This window comes from Vulpes lagopus, chromosome 3 (assembly GCF_018345385.1).
Source record: "Vulpes lagopus strain Blue_001 chromosome 3, ASM1834538v1, whole genome shotgun sequence".
NCBI lineage: Eukaryota > Metazoa > Chordata > Mammalia > Carnivora > Canidae > Vulpes > Vulpes lagopus.
Genome location: NC_054826.1, coordinates 74,704,409 through 74,716,524, shown reverse-complemented (window position 1 = coordinate 74,716,524; position 12,116 = coordinate 74,704,409).

The window sequence follows — 12,116 nt, the reverse complement described above, 5'->3', positions numbered from 1 at the left end:
TTTGTACAGAATCTTGATGCATAATGTATAGAGTCTGAAAATGGATTAAGCTACATTTGGAGATGGTTTGAGTTTTTTTTTTTTTTTTAAACAAGCAAAAACAAGCGGCTTTTTTGTTGTTGCCTCGTTTAACCCTTCCTGCTCAAGCAATCACACATGGATTGTGTCTTCTCAGAGCTGCATTCCACACAATGTTTCTGGTGTTTGTTTTTTTTTTTTTTTTCTGTCAGAAAGTTTGAAATGTAAGAAGTTTTAATTAGAAATGTGAAGAGTGAATTAGATTCATTTCCCTCAGATTTCCTGACTCAAGCAAACAAATAGACTGGTAAAACCTTCTGATTTACTTCTGAAAGATAGTTTAGGAACCGAGTAAGCCAATGGGTGGAATCTTACTGAATAAAATGTTTCCTGGTACTGCTGGATCTTAACTACCATGAGGACTATAGCCACATACGGAATACTGAGTCTCGATGTTGTTGAAAGAGGGTGCGGTAAATGCTCAGAGACACATTTCCACCAGTGTCAACCAGGGCTGAAATGGTGGAAAAGGAGACAGCCAGGGGGAATTGCCAAAGCTTCTAAAGGAATCACAGATACTTGGCTATAATCTCACACTTATGTTTCAAAGAGTCAATATGTCTGCAATGCTCTGTTTTATCATTTACTTATTTTTCCATATCGTTTGAATATTCTCTAAATTTCTGAAAAGAGAGTTGCAGCTGGAATGAGGAGATTCAGGCTGAGACTTTAAGTTTAACCCGACATAGTTCTGTGACCTTAAACCCACTTGCTCTTTCTGGATGCCATTTCATCATCTGTCCAAAAGGGAAGACCACCCTCCCTCTAGCTGCCCACCTGCAGCTGGGCCATTGGAAGGCCAATGAGATGGGTGGTAAAGTACTTTGTCAAATCTCAAGCTTCGTGAACATGGCTGAATTTTCCTGTTTTGGGTTAACTGCTGTTTTCTTCTGAGAAAATGGTGGCATCCCTGACTCTGCTGCCACATCCTTCATCACCAGGTTTCTCCTAAGCCAAGGGTGAAAAGAACAGGCAATTCTCAGGGAGTCTTGCAACTGCTGCACAGCTGGCCACTCCTGGGGGCTCCAAGTACTGAAACCCAACAGGAACTTTCATGCTGGCTCAAGGTTCCACCCCTGACTCTTCACATGGCTTCAGATCAATACAGAGAACCAATGCCCCCCAGACCCAACATTTCCTGTGATCCCCATTCTGAATCCTCACCCAGATCCACCTTGTTCCTGACTTCATGACTAGCCTTTCTGCTATTGTTTGCCTTGCCTCTCCTGCTTCCAGATCATTCCATTTATCTGGTTTGAGCCCTTCCATCCTCTTCACCAACAGGATGCAAATGATTCACTTACTCACACTCCCTTTACCTTGTGCCCAACACCGGACACCCAAGCCCTATGAACGGGACACAGACAAAGAGCAGGTTTTATGGGCCTGCGGCAGGTGCAAAACTTGAGATGTGCCTCCCAAACATTTTCTCTTTTGAAGCTACAGACTTAGAACAATTGGCCAATTTCGAATTCTATGGAAACTCTACCTCGGGGAAAGACCACAGAGGAAAAAGGATAGTTTTTTCCCCAATTCACCTTCTCTTCCTACTTTAAATGTTCACACACACTAGCGTATGTAAAAACACAGAGGAATCTTATCCTGTTTGTGCTTCTCCATATAGAACTTGATTTGTCGGATGCAGTGTTGAATGGGAAGGGATGACTAATTTAAATTCAAATTCATTCCCCATGACTTCACAATAATATGGACTTTACTAAACATTTTTTTTTCCTAATTCTTACAATGTGGTAAGAGCAAGACCATGCCTGTCTGTTCATTGGAGTATTTCCAGGACCTAGCAACAGAAGGTGTTTAAAAAATATTTGTTGCCTGAATGAATACATAAGAAGAAAAAAACAAAGTTATATTTGAAAGATTTCTTATTATCTGATGCTGATACAGAGTAAAGTTAATGATTTAGAGAACAAGTATCCAGCAGTACAGCTCGCTAATACCTTTTAAAATGTGTTGATACTCATAAATCCAAAATAAACGACCTGTAAAATCACTTAAGAAGAAATAATACTCATTTAATCAGGCTTCCAGAGGAAAGTCTCAGGAAAAAGCCGAGAATTTCAAGAATTATTAAATCCCTTCCAATTCAATCACTGACCGATCACAGACACACCACATGTCCCTCTGCCCGCAGGGCTGTCACTTTAGGCAGTCCTGCTCAGCCCTTCGTTATAAAACTCCTAAATTACAGCAACCTCCTGGAGCCAGAGGGAAAGGCTTTGGATCAGCTGCAAAGGGTAAGTCCTCTTATAGGTCTACCCAGCACGCTTTTCCACATTCCACAGAGGGATCTTAAATAAAGGGGGAGAAATTGAACACATCACCCACATCCTAAAGCCAGTATCTTCAAAGTCTTACACAGGGCTTTAGCTTCAAGTCAAAGGGCTCTTCCTCTGGCAAATAAAATTCAAAATACTGTGAAATGCCAGTCTGTGCTTTATAATGTGTTGAAGTTTTTGGAATTTAACAGTGTTCTGGTACCTTCCATTCCATCCTAGATTTTACCTCTTAGTCTGCTAATGAGAGTTACTTTACCTTTCTCAGAGTTTGATGAAGGTCCTGAGGGTGGTAGTAAAATGGATCCATCTTTTTGTTACAAACTCAATTAGCAGAAGTTGGAATTGCTCTCTTCAACAAAGTTAAATAAATTGTTAATGAGAAATTTACCTTCACTTGATTCGTTAGTTGCCTTATTAGCTTGGAGTCAACACTATTAAAGGAGAAGATGTTTATTAAAGCTTAAAGTGTTTGCTGGATTGAATGTTAAAAAGAAGATGGCAGGATAACGCTATCGACTGCCTGCTTCCAAAAGCCAGAGGGGTTTCCATGATCCATCCAAAATGAACAACTCTGAACCTTCATTTGGGGTCTCCCCATCAGGGAAAGAGAGATTTACCTAGTAGGTAAAAGTGCCACAGCTTCTCTTTTCAGCCACTGTGAGAAGATGGTTTTTTAAGCCACAGAGACACTGGCCTGAAGAAAGTCCACTCAGTTGCAAGTGAGTCTGAACACCTTTCCTACTTTGGTAAGGAGGGAACTAAAACATGCTGAAGGAGCTATCAAGGGGGTGTTACCACCAGTTAACCTGTGAACTGGACCTAGATAATCAGAGATTCCTCACTCCCTCCCTGTTCTTGGAAAGAACATTCTACCTACCATTCCCATCCTGGAAGCCAGTTTCAAGGAAGTAGCCCTTGAGTGTTGAGACCGTCTGGACAGTATATGTGACTGAATCCAGTTAAGACATCTATTTAGATGTTTAAGATTCTGGAAGGCAGGAGGGTACTGATCTACAGCTCCCCAAGACATGCCTCATATGTAAGTTGCCTTGTTTATTAAACCTCCCACCTACCAAGCCGGAGTGGCTTACCACCTTCTCAGTTCTCTCCTTTCCCTCCTTCTATGGGAGCCAGCTTTCAAATCACCACCTCCACTATAAACATCAGGGGTAGAGGAGAGGGAGGCTATTTACTCAAAGAAGTTTACAAGCAGATTTAATACCACCTACCCAAAGGAAACCATAATGTCTCCCTGATGTGGCATTTCTAAAATGCCTCACCTTGATAACCAGGACCCTCTCTATAGTTGTGAGGTCAGTCAAGATTGTTTTCAACCCCTTCTATGTTTCCCTCTCAAAAATGCTCCCTAGTACTCCCACCATGTGCACCTGTGCTAGAATCTGCAGGCTTCTTCACTCTAGTCCATCTCAATGCCTTCATGGCCATTGGATGGCCCCACAGAGGCTGATGAGCTAAGTGGTGTCATTTCCCAGAGTGGCCTAAAGCTTAGGTTCCATATGAGACCTAACTTCAGCCAAGCAGACACTCCCTCAGGAAATACGGAAGTAGACTTCGAGGTGGAGGCTAGACTCTGCTACTTCCATGAGTCAGCAGGTGTGGAAAATCTAACAGAGGTGGGGTCCAGACCCTAGCACCACGGCTACTGAGAGGCAAGCCCAGAAGAGCATCTGTTTCATTGGTGTGGGCTGGGACAGACCTGGTGATATATGAGAACCAGCAGTTGTAGAGGCGATTCTCTTCTGGATCATGGCAGCAGCAATCTCTGTGGGTCAGTTCTGAGGTATTGTTCTGGAATGTGAGTCCTGGAAGTTCTGCTGAGAGCCTTCTCCTCCAGCTCTTCTAGGGTTTTTGTAAACTTCATAGTCCTTGTATGAAATCCATTTCTGTTAAAAATAACTAGACTGAATTCTGTTACCTGCAACTAAATTCTGACAAAGATACTTCTCTCCTGCATAAACAACTAAGTGCCTTAATGCTTGCCCCCCAACTTCTCAGATGAAATGAGTTGATAAATTCACAATAATGTAGTTAATAACTAATAAAGTAATTTCATATGGGTACCTGCCTTAACCCAAGCAAAAAAGATTCTCATGGTGAATTTCCAAACTTGAATGGTTTGCAGTGCTGATTGGAATTTTTGGTTCCTAGATGAGAAGGCAAAGGTTTTTGAAACTGTAACGTATTTGTTGCGAATTTTTAATGATGACAGAGATGATAGTGGTAATGGTAGTGGTAATGTCTAAAAGTGTTAGAGCGTGAATCTAACTTATAAGGCTGACTTGGCTCCCCCACCACACTCCACTCAATCCTCTAACCAGAGCAGAAAACACTATGGTCACCACCCAGCTCCTTACCCTTCACTGCATACCTCTCAGAGGGAGTGCTCTATGAGGTTATGACCATCCCAAGAGAGAGAAAACCTGCAGCATGAGGGGTTGAGCAAGAATCTCTCTGAAAGTCGATAGCAGCATGCTCTCAGAGAGGAAACAACAAAATGGGCAGGTGAAGAACAGGCAGTTGGTTGGGAGATGATTGGTGACATTCGTCTGCACAGCCAAAAACCTTCTGGAGCAGCCACTCCATGGAGGCACTACCCAGACACTTGTGGAGCTCCTGGTACCTGGGAAATAGGGATTGCCATTTCTTGATCACTTTCTGGTGGGGGACTTTCCTCCATTGATTTCATTCACTCAACAAACCCTTTGGGTTTTTTTATTTTATTATAGAATAAACTCAACTTCCTAATCCTTTATAGGAGGCACCAGACATGACACCAGTTCTCACACGGGATTTTCTCACTTAGGACTGAGGCCAGTACTACAAAGGAAAACCATGGCACACTGATGGGCGGAAGGGAAGTTGGCATAACTGGGTCTGGGGGTTCATGGAATGTTTTCCAGAAATATTCCAGCTAAATCTTGGAGGCTGAGCACAAGTTATTCACGCTGAGGGAACAGCACAAGCAAAGGCCCTGAAGTTGGAGGGAGCATAAACCAAGGAGGTACATATTATAATCCCCACTTTATAGAAGAAGCAATAGAGACAGAGAGCGATGAGGTAACTCCCTAAGGTTATGCAGAACGTAGGGCAGTAGGAACCCAAAGACAGCCTCCTGACATAGAATCCAGCTTCTCTGAGAGGCAGAGACAAAAATCCCAGGCAGGCTTTAAAAACAATTATCAGGAGACCCTCTCAAGCCCTTGAAGGCCACCCCTCCTCCTGAAGGAGCTGAGGACAGATTTTCATTTTCTCACTCTACTGGGCTCGAGACTAAATTAAATGAAAAACCTGCTATTTCAGACGCAAAAGTCCTGGGTGCTTTTCGGGAATGAAACCATCTTCCCTCCTCCCCGGGGCCTTTCATACCATTATGGTGCAGTCCCAAGCTATCAATGATCGTAAAAAAAAAAAAAAAAAAAAGTGGGGCTTTGCGGTAGAGGAAAGAGGCTATTCACACTGCTCCTGATTTCTATAAAAGAGAGATCTTTTGATCTCTGAAACAGCCAAAAGGGCAGTTTGATCTTCCTCAAACTCATTTATTTTAGATTCTTGCAAATTTCTTTTCTGTAGGTTTACTTCCTTAGAAAACTCAATATTCAATTGAACACTGACTTTTATATATTGAAATGCAATATTGAATAGCTGAAGCCTAATAAATGCCATCCTGGCTATATAGGATATTTTAAAAATCATAAAAGGGCCGATTGAGCCCGATCCAGGCAAAGATGACAAAGCGAATTCAATGCTTCTTTTGAAAATGAGTCATGGTCAGAAATACTCACTTTGACCAAAAGCGTTTCTTTGAATGCCAGAGGTAAATTTGCTCACTTTCATTTTCTGCCTGGATTTCAAGTCGGCCCTGCAGAACTGAACAAAATCAACTCCGAGAGGCCCTGGCAGCTGTTCCAGATGTAAATGTGAGCAGGATCGTGAGGTTGGGCCTATTCCCTCCAATGTCTTATTTTCAAATTATGTAGATGATATTTGGGTAGGGATTGATCACACTCTGTGTATTTTTTCAGGGAGGAGTAAATCACTGCTGCTTTCTGCTGCTATAACATTCCCCAGGACCACCCTTTCTTTTACGTAGGAAAAAGATGTTTTATTATCATGAGCCTCCGAATTACTGGCAGAGGGAGAGTCTGACATATGTTCCCAGTCGTGGGGGACTCGGGGGAGGACAGGCACAACATACTCAATCGATTAGCCAAAAGGAACAGCCTTTGATGTCAGGGAACCTTTCCAAATTTCATTTAAGACTCAAACAATCTGTGGGAAATCAAAGTTCTCAATCAGAACCTCTGCCCCACTCCTCTGGCTGCAGCTGAGGCTGGAGGAACTTTTGTTTTAACTATTTGTAGATGATGACTCAGTCTGAGGCTGTGTCCGTCCCGTGGCCCTTTCAACATCAGGCTTGTCAAGAAGATGGATAACTTCATTCTCTGCTTTCTTTGTCACATGCACTTCTTCCCTCGTGCGTGTGTGTTTCAGGAAAATGCACATGAGCCCTGCCCTAGAGCCAGTTATTTTGCAGAAACCCCCTCCTCGGTGTGGCCTTCGAAGAAGGTCTGATTGTGTAAAGTATTACGGGAATGCCCTACGTTTTGCACATTCCCAGTATCAGCCGAAAAGGCGGATCCAAACCGGGGAAGGAACTAGGCCCAGGAGGAACAGGGTGCCCCATGGAGGGGGAACGAAAACCATCTGAAGGAGGTGAAGGAGGAATCAAAGATGTTTGGAAGAATCTGGGTCTCACTCTCAGAAATAGCAAAGTCAAGAGGAGTTGCCGAATGTGGTGTCAGTTTAGAGAACATGGTTTGGATTTTGAATAAATTTGATTTTACGTGGTTCTTTGGATATCTAAGCAGAAATATCGAATCTCGGGCACTGCCTAGGAATCTGGATTACTTTGGTATTCAGAGGCAGATGTTTCTCCTAAAAACAAGAACGTGAGATGTTTCCAGAAAGAGATTCCTGAACCCTCGCCTACTCTGCACTTGGTTAGACCACATCCAGGATATCACACCACCTTCAGTGTGGATATTACATTCTCTTCACCTGCCAGTTCTTCGTGAGGGTTCTATGTAGACCCTGACTAGCTGGAGTTTCCACACAAGAGTGGTCAAGATGATAAGATGATAACACATCTAGACAGAAGCTAATAACCCTAGAGATGTTTAGCCCAAGCATGAATGACTTGGAGAAGATAATACTGAAGATTTGTCATGGGAGGAGGGATTTGATGGGCCTTTTCTAGGAGGTCCATCCTAGAAGGAAGGGCCTTCTAAGAGGGAGGATCTATGGGAGTAGGATCCATGGGGGTAGGAAGATAATCTTCACAATTACAGAAATCCCAAATAATGCCTTGCTAAAGTAGTGGATTTCCTATCATCCTTCCTTTCCTTTGACACTCAGGCAAAAGCTGGATGTCCTTCATCTGGAAAGGAAGTTCCTGAAGAAGGAATTCCCTCATTCCTGGATAATATCAAAACCATAAGGACCCTCAGTGTCACATAGTCCAAATGTCCATGAAGTGTAAGTAAATCCTGACACTCATCCTTAGGGCTTGCTGCCCCACTTGCAAATAGACACTTTCCTTATGGTGTCAAGATTTCAAGAACAATCTTTGGGAGCCATTTACAGAAGTGGCTTCAGTATCTCAGAGTCTTTCGATTTGAGTCATTTTCCATCTTGAGAAAATCAAAAATACTTCCTACAGAAGAGAGTCTCTCTTGATTCAGCAATCTCATTCTGGTATATATCCAAAGGAAATAAAATCAATATCTTGAAGAGGTATCTGCACTCCCGTGTTCATTGCAACATTATTCACAGAAACCAAGATATGGAAACCATTTAGGTTCTGTTGATGGATGAATGGATAAAGAAAATGAGATATAGGTGGATTATATATTGATAGATATAGGATAGATACATAGATAAACCTAAAATGAACTATTATTCAACCATAAAAAAGAAATGAAAGACTGCTATTTGTGATAACATGAATGAACTTGGAGGACATTATGCTAAGTGAAATAGGTCAGACACAGAATAACAAATGTGATCTCACTTATATGTGCAACAAAATAGTAGCTCTCCTTCAACTTGAGAGTAGAATGATGCAGGGGCTGGGGGTGCAGGAAATGTTGTTCAAAGTGTAAAACTTGCAGTTATAAGAAGGGTAAGTTCTGGGGATCTAATGTATAGCATGGTGACTAGAGTTAATGATGCTGTACTGGATACCTGAAATTTGCTAAAAATGGATCATAAGTGTTCTTATCACCAAAAAAAAAAAAAAAAAGGTAATCATGTGAAGTGGCAGGCATGTTAATTAGCTTAATTGTGGTAATCATTTCACAATGTATACGTACATCAGACTACATTGTACACCTTAAATATATATGATTTTGTCAGTTATACCTTGATAAAGCCAGAAAGAAAGAAAAGAAAGTTTCTTCTAGGGGTGAGTAAACTATCCTCAGCTTCAAAAACAATGGTTGATATTCAATGCCCACAAGAGAACTTAAAATAGAGGATACCAAGAAGCTCAAGGACAAAATTTGGAGCCAAGCTAACTGAACATACATAGACATGCCCACACCTATTTCTAGGGCTATTAATTCTCCAAAAGTCATTGGGGAAAGGGACTATTCTTTTTTTCTTAGAAGCAAATGGGGTCTTCCCTTCACTTCTTTAGAGAAATTTTTAGAACAAATTAACAATAACAACAAAATAATACCTGGATTTCTAGTCACTCAGATAGGTTTCTCACAATCCAAGGCCTAGACATAAGTTAACATGTTCCAAGAGAAATATAAGATATAAAACAGGTAATTTCATTCGGGGCATGGTAATAAAAATCAAAGACAAAACAGCACCACCCACGTCTTAGAACAGGCACGTGCTCTGCATCCAGGCTAACATTGGTCTGAATAACACTAGTGTGACAAGATTGCCTTTGTCACTCAGTTAGCACCTCTTGTCTCCTTTTATTCACTTTGCTGCTTTCCGGTTGTAATTTTATCAGGAGATTGAATCAAGCTGTGGACTTCTTACAGAATAACACCCCCAGACACTCACCTAAGAGTACTTTGGGCAACGTTGCCAGTGCCAGGAATAAAAATGTTGGAATTGAAAGAGAAGTAGAACCAATTGGAAATGTATAAATGGCAGACAGATTGCGCACCTCATTAAAGTGGGGAGAGGGGAGAAATTGTGAGGCAAGATGCTAAATACCACAAGGAAAATGGAGGAACCTGGCTTCAAATAAGTAGGGCCTGGTCTCCTAACAGCATTTTCCCCATGCCCCGGCCATCCTCTGCAAGGCGGATTACCTATCAACTGCCCTGGCGAAAGTGTGTCACCAAGCAGAATGGGTTCATTAGCACAGCTGTTTGTTGAACTCACTAAATCTAGTACACAGTGAAAGAGAGACTTTCCAATGCAGAAGTCAACACTGAATCTCAGTGGCTGCCACCCTTAACTATCTAAAGATCTTCTAGAAAAGCAAGAGAGAAAGCAATGAAGTTGCAAAGCAAAAACATAATTTTGCTAAGCACCATTTGTGAACTAAGCAACAGAGTACAATTTGGGGAAAATGTTCACTAATAATAAACCAAAGCTAAACATTTGCCCCCTGAAACCCTTCTCCCCCAAACTTTCTATCAGAAAAATGCTATCAAAACAAGCAAGGAAATATACATTCCTATTTCAATTTCTATTTCAATGCAAAATACAGCTCTCAAAATGTCAGTTTCATCTAGCCTGGCCTTTCCAAGGACGTGCATAGTTAAACTTCAATGACCTAGAGTGTTTGGAGGAGGCTATTTAATTGAATTTTCAGGTTAACTGAGGCTGAGGCAGAAGCCTTTTTTTCTCTTTCGGTTTTGTTAATAATCAATATAAGATACTGATGGAATGAAGATGGTTTTCTTAGAGATCTAGAAGCCTAGATCCATAGAAAACTTCTTGGGAAGTCATATGCAAGAAAGTCATTTTACAGAAGAAAATGCCAAATGCCTCAAAGTTGGTTGTGCTTGCGTCCTGAGGTCTTAGGCAGTCCTCTCTGATAGGGTCAACTGGAGCTCATGTCCTAGCTCAGGACTTCTGGGTTCTCTCCCTGCCCATCTACCTAAAACCTAATCTTATCACTAGAACATCACAAGATGAAAGGATCTTTCCAAGTCCCACATGGAGGTGAGCCCTAAATTTTGCTAATTCAGCCTAATGAAGGAAGAAGCAGACTTTGCTTCTTACTTACAAATATGGCTCACAGAAAAACTGAATTTCACTTAATAGACGATTTTGTATCTTTTGGTAATTGCAATTTTGTTACATGCAGGTGACAATTTTCAAGTTGCTTCTCCATATCTTTACCAGGTTCAAGGAATGCACCACCACCATCATCACTGTGATCACCATCACCATAAACATTTCTTAACTCAGTTGGTTAACCAAAAGACTGGCACGTCCATGCTTACTATAGAGAAGTGTAAAAGAAAAGACTAGTTCAAAAGTGAGTGGGCAGTGATATACAGATCTAAATCATCCAAAACATCCTCCTAAAACCCTTCAAGGTTCTAAGAAGACAAGCAAAATTAATTTAATTCTAAAGTAAGAACACTTTCAAAAATTAACACATCACTAAGAAAAAAACACATTTTTTGTTTACATTATAATAGATCTTTATGTGATGTATGAATATTTCACATATATTTAAGGTACTGATACAAACAATAGGTAAGGAATATATATTTCATTTAAAACTTGTGATTTTAGATTTTTTTAATAGGAATTAGATTATAATCTCATTATTTTAAGATTTTGCAGTTTGTATCTTGAATTTGGTGACAATGAAAAGTCATCTCTAATATATTTGAAGCTGCATCCCTGTTTGGGAACACAAGTCCCAAATATAACACTCTAAATGGAAAATATTGTCCACTATACAGTGATGCACTCAATGATTCAGTTTCCAAGAATATGTTTTGGCAAAGAGCTAGGACTGAATCTTTGCCTCCCTGCTTTAATTACTTATATCCATCTGTGAATCAGGAATAGAGAGCAATTGATAAGTATATTGAGTATATTGACTATGATAAACAATCATCATAGGGATCTTCACTGGCACTTCTCAAAGGCTTCTAGGAAAGAGAGATGTTTATATCCTTCCATCCATAGGACCCATTCCATGGATGGAGTCACCACAGCACTTAAATAACACCATCTACCAACCATGATGTTCAAATAACCTGCAACTGCTTTTGATTCTCCAGCCCCAGAACGGGGCAGAAAGTGGTCTCCAAAGAGAATATGAAGGCCTTGTCAGCTCATAACTAAGCATGAAGCTCATTCAGATTCAGTTCTGAGGCCCTGCTTCTATAGGCTCAGGAGCTTTGTGCTATTTTGAGATCACAGAGCACCCTCCCAGCCCCCAGTGCATTCGCTCTCCCACAGTGAAACCCAAAAGACCAATAGGCAAGGTCGAACCTGTGTAAAACTATCACCACTCCTAGAAGAAGAATCTCAGGTGTGTGCTCAGCTACAATATGAACCAGGGCACATCTTAGAGCATGACATTGGAGTTGGAGGAAATAAGTAAAAAACATGCTGGTTTTCTTGGTTCCCGATTAAATGCCTAAGACAAATTACATGGATGTAAATCACATATGAAGAAGTGAAAGCATAAGCCAAAGCCACAAAGGAACAAAAAGCGCTAAC